Genomic DNA, 9,864 nt, shown 5'->3' on the forward strand with positions numbered 1-9,864 from the left:
TGTGGTTGACTCCATGTCCTGTGCCTCTCAATACCCCAGTGTAGGACCTTGTCCTCTAGGGGCATTCCTGGTATAAGTAGTCTCTTTCCCCGCAGAGGTTGCAGATCTTAGTCCGAGGACAATCCTTGGACTCGTGCCCTGTGGCATGGGAGAGTCTACAGAACACTGTGGGGCAATCCTTCCCTACGTGGCCTTCTGCTCTGCACCTTTTTCAGGTCCAGGGCATGTCCTCGTAATGGAGGATTCCGGGGCATGGGCCGAGATTGATGCACTGTGGCAAGTGCAGGAGGTCCCCCGTGGTGGCGTCTCTCCTGAGCTTGCAGGTGAGGGTCCACTTACCAGTCCAGAAGCCGTTGGCATCCCGGATCCAGGTCGGCTCCCACAGCACCATGCAGAATTTCTTCAGGTATGTGGCGATGTCCTGTCCGGGTATGTGAGGGCTGCGCATTGACACCGTGACCTGCCTTTCCTCCCGTTGTATGGGCGAATTGGCAACAAAGTTGCCGAAAGGGGATCCGGGTTCTTCCGCCTTCACTTTCTCCCAGTATCTCCTGCACACCTGTAGGGAAACAAATGTGACGTAGAAGATACCTCCTCACGAAAGCTTGGATGGAGAGGGTCCCAGCCTTGGAGAATCCTTGGTCGATGACCATTTTCCCCCCGAAGACTTCTGGAGTCATATCTGGGATGCGTCCGTTCACCTCCTTTAGCTGGAGAACGACTGTCTGCTTCATCCAGGTTTGGAACCCCATCTGCTGCCCGGCGTCTTCCGCTGGCCTCTGCTCCTGCAGATGCAGCTGGGCCTGGTCTTGCTGAGGTGGAGGTGGAGGGTCTCTCTTCTTGCACCCGGCTGGCTTGGGCCTGCTCCAGGTGCTTCTTCTTTCTTGCATCTTCTTTGGGGCCATCTTCGCTTCCTTCTCGGACACCTTGGGCCTCTGCTGCAGCTTCAGGCTTCGGCTTCTGGTATTGGCTTCCTCAGTGTCTTGATGGTCGGCTTCTCTGGCTCCTCAGTTCTTTTGCCTTTGAAAAGGCAGTTCAGTGTCCACTACCGGGGTAGTGACAAAAAAGGTGGGGGGTAAGGGGCGTTTTCAAGCTCGTTGCTGGCAAGGGCTAAGCCTCTAACCCAATAGCAGCAAGTAGGTAAAGCCAAATTTAATCGACGATCCTACAGGGCCGAGTAGAGGATACCTCACCAGGACCAAATGGCTGGAATAGACCAAACGAGATCCACTGTATCAACTTAAAAAGCTTCTAAACCCTTAAGGGCAAAGGTAGTTTTTCTTTTTTTTCGATTTATCTTCAGAACCTTAAAATCAATTCACCAATTTTCACCTTCAAAGCGACATAGTCGTTTGATCAGAATTCGGAATCATCATTAGATAATCAGAAAAAAGGAGAACCTAGTGTTCCCATAAAGCCAATTTACAATCTGTTCTAGCCCTCTTATCCCCTAACTTGGTGGACACTTGGTGGATCTAATTAAGCCCCTTCTATGTTGAAAGCTCCTGGTAGGCAGGCAGTCCCTCAAACTATTCCAGACCAAATCTATTTGATCATTGGAGAGTCCAGAGAAGAAAACTCTCTCCCATATTCCTTTGGTTTTGTTCCCAGAGAAGTTGCTCACTAAAGCAACATGCTCCCCTTCCTTAATTTGTGCTAAAAATTTTGTGTGTTCCAACAAGGTGTTTTTCTCCAGAAAAGAGAGGTTAAATTCTCGGATGTATCTTTCCATGGGGATATAGTGCTCTGGGGGGGGTCCATTTGTAAGGCTTTGTAATTTTGCATCCAGAACCAACTGTATCTTCGGGCAAAGAAACCTAGCTGGTACTTCATAAAATTAGAGATTACAGAATTCACTTTACAGTCCAACTTGCTCACCACATACGCTACATATTTAGCGCCAAGGAAACGTCTAATTGTATGTCTAATGAAACGTCTGGAAAACCTCTTCCTCCTAAAATTTTGTCTTTGTAAATCTCACTTCTCCTCAGTCTGTCCATCTTGGCATTCCAAAGAAAGTAGAAGCCAAGCTTGTTCAGCTTGGACAGTATATTCGTGGGAGGAGTAAAAATCATGGAAGTGTATAGGATCAAAGGAATGATAACTTGCTTAAAGATGAGAATTTTCCCTTCCATTGAAAGGGAGCGCATATTCCACATATCAAGCTTTTTCCGAACTCTCTCCAAGAGGGATTCCCAATTTTTGAAGTTTGAGCAATTGCCAGAAAACCATACACCAAGGATCTTCAGGTCCAGGACTTTGGTGAAAGTTAGTTTGGGATTAAGATTTGATTTGTTCATATTTGATTTTAAAGTTGGAGGCACCGCAAAACCATTCCAGAACTCTTTGGGCTCTTATTAAACTCCTGCTTTCCCTTGCAATGATATTAATGTCATCCATAAAAGCGACACATTTGACCTGTTCTCCGCTACTGCCTGGGATAAAAAAAAGTTTATGACTTTGTACTTTCTCAAGGCGCATAACTAAGGCTCGATAACACAAATAAAGAGGATGGGGGATAAGGGACAGCCCTGCTTGACCCCACTTTTGACCTGGAAACGTTCTGTGAGGTCCCCATTTACAGAGATTTTGCTAGAGAAATTTGAGTACAGACTGGAGATTTGGTTTCTCAGATTTACTGGGCAGGCTATTTTCTCCAGGACCTTGAAGAGAAAGAGGTGAGAGACTGTCGAAAGCTTTCTCAAAGTCCACAGACAGGAGGGCAAGACTTTGTCCACGATCTTTTACATCCCAAATTATGTCCCTGATAAGGATGAGGAAGTCCGCAATTTGACGGCCAGGGACGGCACATGACTGATCCGGGTGGATTACAGAAGCAATAACTTTTTTAAGTCTATTAGCCAAAATAGCAAAAATTTTAGCAAAAATTTTGTAGTCCATATTCAGCAGGGTAGTTGGTCTCCAGTATTTAATTTCTTCTTTGTTGCCTTTTTTAAAAAGGGAGATCACACCTTTACTCCAGGATGCAGGATGGCTAAAGTTTGTAGCCGCTATATTGATGATTTCCATGAAGTCATCTTTTATGGTGGTCAAAAAGCATTTGTAGAACTCAGATGGCAGCCCATCCTCACTAGGGGTTTTGCCATTTTCACAACTAGAAAGGAGGTTTCTTATTTCTTTTTCAAGGATTGGGCTATCCAAGAGGGCCCTTTCCTCCTGAGAGAAGGAGCAGTTTAGTTGGTCTAGGAAGTAATTGACTAAAGATTCGTCCAAGGTTTTATTACTATATAGGTTTTGGAAGAAATCTCTGCCCACCCTCTTGTCTTCCAATCCTTCTACACCTTCGATCTTCTGGATGTGGTCTCTTCTTCCTCTGATCTTCTTGAACAAGAAACTGGAACACTTTTCGTCCTGCTTGAGGATCCGTGCTCGCGAGTTGAAGATTATCTGTCTTCCTCTTTCCTCCAGGACCTTTTTTATTTCTTTCCTGACGTTCCTTGCTTCGTTTTCAACCTTATACCATATTTTCCAAGAAGGAGTAGGGATTGAAGCTTTGGAGTAGAAGTCTTTTAGTTTTTTACTTTTTTCCTTTCCCTTCCTTATGAAAAAAGACCTGTTAAGAAATTTTTAAGTTTATCCCACTGCTCTTCTTTGTTGGAGATGCCTGACCGCTTAGCTTTCCAAATGCGGTATTCTTTTTCAAAGGATTCCCAGATTTCTGATTCCTCCAGCAACTGAGTATTTCATTTCCAGTAGGTAGATTTCTTTTCTTCCACGCCTAGACATTGGAGGTGGCAGCTTAGAACTTTGTGGTCTGAAAAGACACACTCCTCTGTGTTAAACTGGTTAATCTTTAGGTTCTTGGATACAAAGAACTAGTGAATGCGAGAGGTTGCCCGGGAGCTAGACCAAGTAACAAGGTTGTTCGCGTCCTTTCCAGAAGCAACCCAAGCATCGAGGAGTTCAGTTGCGTTGGTAATATTTTTAAGAATAGAGGCCGAGCCATCTCTTTCGTTCAGACAGAACATCGCAGTTAAAATCCCCTCCCAGGATTATGGGGTTCTCCCCAGTTAGGAACAATTGCATTTTGGTGAAAAGCTCTTTTCGCTCATGTTTAACTGTAGCATAAATATTGATACATTTACTTGGCTGTTTTTTTCCAGAACCGCCATTATGGCTCGCTCTGGGTGGATATTAATGGTTTCAAGAACAGACCAGCCATCCTTACACAAGATGGCCACTCCGTCGTTTTTATTTGCGTTTCCTCCCGATAGAATAACTTCTCCCTTCCAAAGCTCTTTCCATTCTGGATAATCAATTTTAAAGCCAATTTGGCACTCTTGTAAGAAGATAATATCTTCATTTCTGTTTTGAAAAAACTCGTATAAATTTGCTCTTTTCCGCGGGTCATTTAGACCCCGGGCGTTTAGAGAAGCTACTTTGAGGTTAAATGGCAAGCCTGGTAATCATAGGGCTGTTCCCTCCGCCCGGTAGGCTTTCAACATCAGAGATGTGCAAAGTAGTAGAATGGCTTGGTGAGAGGTCCTCAAAAGGCACTTGGCTTTCGCTCATTGGGGCAACATATTTTTTGGTTCCCCCATTGTCCTCCTCCTTGCTTTCTTCCTTTTTCCTTTTGTACCTTGGAGTTTCCAACTCCATTTCATCACCCTCTAAGGGAGGGTCTGGGATGTCAGCTTGAGGGGTTTCTGCCACTTCTTGTCCTTCCTCTGCGACATTTAGGGGATCATTTTTCCTATCCTGGCTAGGATCAGCTAATGGCTTAGGTTCATCCCCGAAAGGGGGGAGGAGTTTTTTTTGTTTTTTATTTTCCGGATCTTCTTTTTTCTTTAGGGGGCGCTGTTGCCACATGCGGAGCCGTGGAAGGATCCACAGCAGTCTGTCTCCCCACTTGCATGTTTGTCTTCAGCCACCAGGGGGCCCACCCCACTTGTATTTTTATCTTCGGCCACCAGGGGGCCCTCCCCACTTGTATTTTTATCTTCGGCCACCAGGGGGCCCTCTTCCGGTACCTCCAGGGGGCCCCTCTTATAGGGGCAATTCTTCTCCTCATGATCAGCCCTGTGGGAGCATTTGCATACAGGGCATCTATCTGTAGCATGCCCATACTTCTGACAGCGCTTACAGTAATTGGGCATTCCCCTAAAGAAGAGAGAGCCCCAGTTTCCATTAATAGAAAATATAGGGGGCGGTCTCAGCACATCATCATAGTTTTCAGAATCCTTTTTGAAAAGGACACGGTACTTCCATTTTCCATTCCACACACCTATGGAGCCCTTCATGTCAGCCACAAATTTAACTTCTTTGCAATACTGAAATGAGAAGGCTTCAGTCTCTTGACGGGTATAAACAGATTTTACACATGTACAACCAGTTCAGTATACCTGTTTTTGATTGAATAAATTGCTTTATTAATCGCATACTTCAAAAACAATACAATCAGGGTTCATACATACATGGAATTGCGACGCAGCGCATAACACTACATTACAATCCCCCAGAACACACTCGCAAATAAATACATACATCCCTTCATACTGCGGCTTTGTGCCACAAACCACCCCAACAGATTGTCAATCCACATCTTAAACCGGTCTGTAACCAACCCTAAGAGCTCTCCCAGGCCCAAAGCTTTATTGAGCTCTTACAAAACTAATTTCACACTTTTCACACCTTTAAACATTTCTGAAGTGAACTTGGGGGGTGGGGGAAGGGGGGCCTTTTCAGACGTCCTCTTCCTCTCCCGGAGAGTCCATGAGGGTATACTCTCTGATCAGACTGAGACAGTCTGCGGCAGTCCTCAATAGACATCCTCTCCCTCCAGAGGATAAGGCGCTTCCTGGCACACCAGATAGCATCCTTAATACAGTTCAGAAAACTCCAAGCTCCTTCGACTTCTTCTTCCGTGAATTCGCCGTGGAACAGACCGTACAGCATAGCGCAGTATGTGATGGCTGTTCTCGGGACGAATTGGCTCAGTTCCTGTTCCATGGTCTTCAACACGGCTTGGGCGTAGGGGCACTGCCAGAAGACGTGCAAGGCCGTCTCCTCTTCGATGACGCAGAAGGGGCAGTGTCTGTACCTACATAAGTTCCTGGCGTGCATAAAAGTTCTCAAGGGCAGTCCTCCTTGGACCGCCATCCAGGCCAAATCCCGGTGCCGGTTGGTAAGTCTTTAGGACCTGATGTTGATCCAGATTTCCTCGCAGGTGACTGCATTTCTACCCGGAACAGGTTCCATTGAATCCTTTGCACGGATCTGTTTGTAGATGGTCTTCGGCTTCCACAGGTCGGGCCTGATGCCCTGCAGCTCATTTTCCTTGATGAACTTGAAATTGTCCAAGTAGAACCAAGGTGTGTTCCAGTTGTATGGCACGGAGCTGTCCCACCTGTCCCATCCTAGGCTCCTCCAGAGTGGGAGGAGGAAGAATCTTGACATGGCGTTCCCTGCAGAAGTCGAAGATCGATCCACCAGTGTCGTCCTTACGGCGTTGCAGGAAAAGAAGATCCTCAGCATCGTCGCGATGTCCGGGACTCCTTTGCCGCCCTTGCGATGTTCTTTAAACATTGTTGTTCTCTTTACTCGGTCCATCTTTGAGCCCCAGATGAAGTGGAAGGTCGCCCTCGTGATGGCCTTGCAGGTGTTGGTGCGTGGTGGCCAGGCATGGGGGAGGTACTGCAACACAGGGAGGATTTCACTGCGGAGTACTAGCGTCTTCCCTTCGATGGTGAGGTCTCTGAGGCTCCAGAGGCCGAACATTTGTTTCATTTTTGACAGCCTCTCTTCCCAGGACTTCAGGGCTGCTCCTTCCTTCCCGAACCAGACGCCAAGGATCTTGATGAAGTCCAGTTGGATGTTGAAGGGGATGGGCGCAGAGGAAGGCAGGTACCAGTTTCTGAAGAGCATGGCTTCCGACTTCCCGCAGTTGACTTTTGCCCCTGAAGCTCGGCCAAAGTCTTTGCAGATCTGGACGAGCACGTCGATGGAACGCTTGTCTGCGCAGAACACAGTAATGTCGTCCATGTAGAGCGAGCACTTCGCTTCCCTTCTGTCTGGACCTGGTGTGGTGATCCCTCTGATCTCTGGGTTCCGTCTGATGCATTCGGCGAAGAGCTCTATACAACAGACAAAAATAAGAGGAGACAGAGGGCAGCCTTGTCTGACCCCAGAGAGGACCGGGAAGGGGTCAGTCTTCCAGCTGTTCACCAGCACCGTGCTGTGGATGTCAAGGTACTGTGGAAGGCAATAGCCTTATTCACGAAGCATCAGGAGTCCCTTGTGTTCAGTGAAGCAAAGTTTCTTTATTCATGCATGGAGATTCTCACAATCAGTTAACACGTGCTCAGGGCACACTGAAGGAGAAGTCTGACATTCAGCATAGAAACTCCCATATTTATACAGAACAAAACATATAGTATTGTTTAGGAATGTTACACATAGCAAACATGATTAATATCCCTTATCAGCACTGCGGTTGTTGTTGTTTCATTCAGCCTTGAGTCCTATTCCTCCTTATCTTGTAACAAGCAGCCAAGCTGCAAACTGTTTTCCTTAAGATTAACATGTTCTCATCACCCTGTGGCCTTATTTAATAAACTGCAGTTTATGATTAGCCAAGGCCATGATGTTGTTCTCTTTTCAAAGGGGCTCAAGGCCTTTTTCTATAATTGAAGCGTGAGCAGATTTTTGATAACTATATAGCAAGAATAAGTAAGAATAAGTATATAGATTTTGCTTTTAACAGTACATAAGGTTAACATATGAACAGAACATGTCGCCTAGACCATACTTACGGAGGGCTCTAAGCATGAGCCCGTGGTAGACACGGTCAAAGGCCTTCTCCTGGTCAAGACTGACCAGGGCGGCGTGGATGTTGCGGTCCTGGATGTAATGGACCGTGTCTCTAACCAGTGCGAGGCTGTCCGCAATCCGTCGCCCTGGAATTCCGCAGGTCTGGTCCGGGTGGATGATCTGTCCGATAACCACCTTTAGCCGGTTGGCCAGTGCCTTGGCGAGGATCTTGTAGTCTACGTTAAAGAGAGAAATGAGGCGCCAGTTTTTGAGGTCGCATTTCTCGCCCTTCCGCTTATACAAGATCGTAATCATGCCCTCCCTCAACGATGGCGGCATTCTGCCCTCCTCCGCCAACTCCTCGTACAGCTCGAGCAGGTCCGGGCCTACGAGATCCCACAGCGCTACATAGAGCTCCGCTGGGAGACAGTCACAACCCGGGGTCCTGCCTCGCCTAAAGGATTTGACGGCCGAGGTCAGCTCCTCCATAGTGAGGGGAGCGAACGTGGACGCTGCGGCTGCAGGATCAAGGGTGTTGGTGATACCTGACAGGAACCGGTTCACAGCGTCGTCATCTGTATCTTTGGGCGAGTAGAGGTTCCGGTAGAAGTCACTGACAACTTCCATTACCTCTGACTTACCCTTCCGGAGAGTGCCGGTCGAGTCCCGCAGCTCGGCTAGGGGTGTGTGAAAAAGAAATAGTTACACTTCTCACCTTTCTCTAGATGTTCCACCTTGGAACGGAAGATGATGCGCTTGGCGTCCTCCTCAAAGTGCTGTTTCAAGCGCTTCTTGGTCTCTTCCAGGTCTCGCCTAACATCCCAGCCGCATTGGTAGAGGTCCTGCAAGGACTGCAGCTCACGCTGCAGTCTCTTGAGTTCCCTCTTCCTTGCACACACCTGCTGACGTCCCCTCGCTTGAAAGAAGCTGCGGAGCTTGACCTTCACGAACTCCCACCACTCACTCACCTTTATGAAATGTTCCTTTTCCTCCCTCCAGTTGACATACTCACCCCTCAGTTCCTCCATCAGTTCCTCTTTTTCCAGCAGGGCGGTGTTCAGCTTTCAGGAGCCCGGGCCGGGGCCGAAGCCCTTGCCGAGGTCCCCCTGGAAGAGAAGGGCCCTATGGTCCGAGAAGAAGCAGGGGACCATGGAGTGGCTGTTGTGCGTTTACCTCTCTTACACCAGGTGTAATTTGCGGCACCGCTTCCGATGGAGCCTACGACGTCCTTCAAGGAAGCCTCCGCCACCATCTCTTTAAGAAGGCGGGAGGTAACGTCCAACTTTGCCATGATGCCTGAGCTGCGCCTGTCCTCCTCTATTGGGCAGTTGAAATCACCGCCCATTATTACCGCCCTGGTGGTTGCGAGTTGGGTCCTCAGGGTCTGGAAAAGTTCCAGCTTCTCATGAGCCTAACTGGCTCTCCTGCCCACGAACCGTCTACGACCAGAAGACGGCCGCCAACGAGATCGTGGACAGCCTCAAGCGTGAAACGCCCACCCCTGATCAGAATGGCTACTCCTGCTGACTTGCAGTCACCACCTCCAGACCAGTAAGAGGGACCCTGGGTCCACTGGGAGCACAGGTGACTGTATCTCCTAGAGGGGGGAAGGGCACATTCCAGCAGCATGACTGTCTCCGGGTTGAGTGTCAATGAAACTGAGTACGGTCTGCCTTCTGACGGCGTCTCTTATGCTCCTAACATTGATGGAAAAGATTGATATCTTAGCCATAATGATTTGGAGAGAAGTGACTCTTCATTCGGAGACCGTACGACTTACACCAAGAGGGGGGCAGCTCCCTCCTCCTCAATCATTTCCCATAATGCACTGTCCTCCTCCGTGGGTGGGGGTAGTAAGCTGGGGTCGTGGGGTATGGTGGCCAGATACTCGACGACCTCTGCGAGGTCTTCGGTGATCTGGGTGGGGTGGAGAAAGGGAGTTTCCTCCTCCTTGGCCTGCCTCTTTAAGGACAATTCTTTGTCCGGGACAGGACTCTTGGGGAGTTTCCTCTTTCCCCTCGTGAGGGCACCTGAGGTGTCCATCTCGGTGGGAGGGGGAAGGGAAGGGAGGGGAATGCCTCTTCTGAGGAGAGG

General features: G+C 48.3%; 1 pseudogene; it reads right to left on the reverse strand.

The window, feature by feature from the left end:
* Positions 1-9,284: 9,284 nt before the first annotated feature.
* The window catches only part of LOC140328574 (uncharacterized), a 1,996-nt pseudogene continuing 1,416 nt past the window's right edge, over positions 9,285-9,864 (reverse strand).

Source organism: Pyxicephalus adspersus, chromosome 4 (genome assembly GCF_032062135.1).
Source record: "Pyxicephalus adspersus chromosome 4, UCB_Pads_2.0, whole genome shotgun sequence".
Taxonomy (NCBI): domain Eukaryota; kingdom Metazoa; phylum Chordata; class Amphibia; order Anura; family Pyxicephalidae; genus Pyxicephalus; species Pyxicephalus adspersus.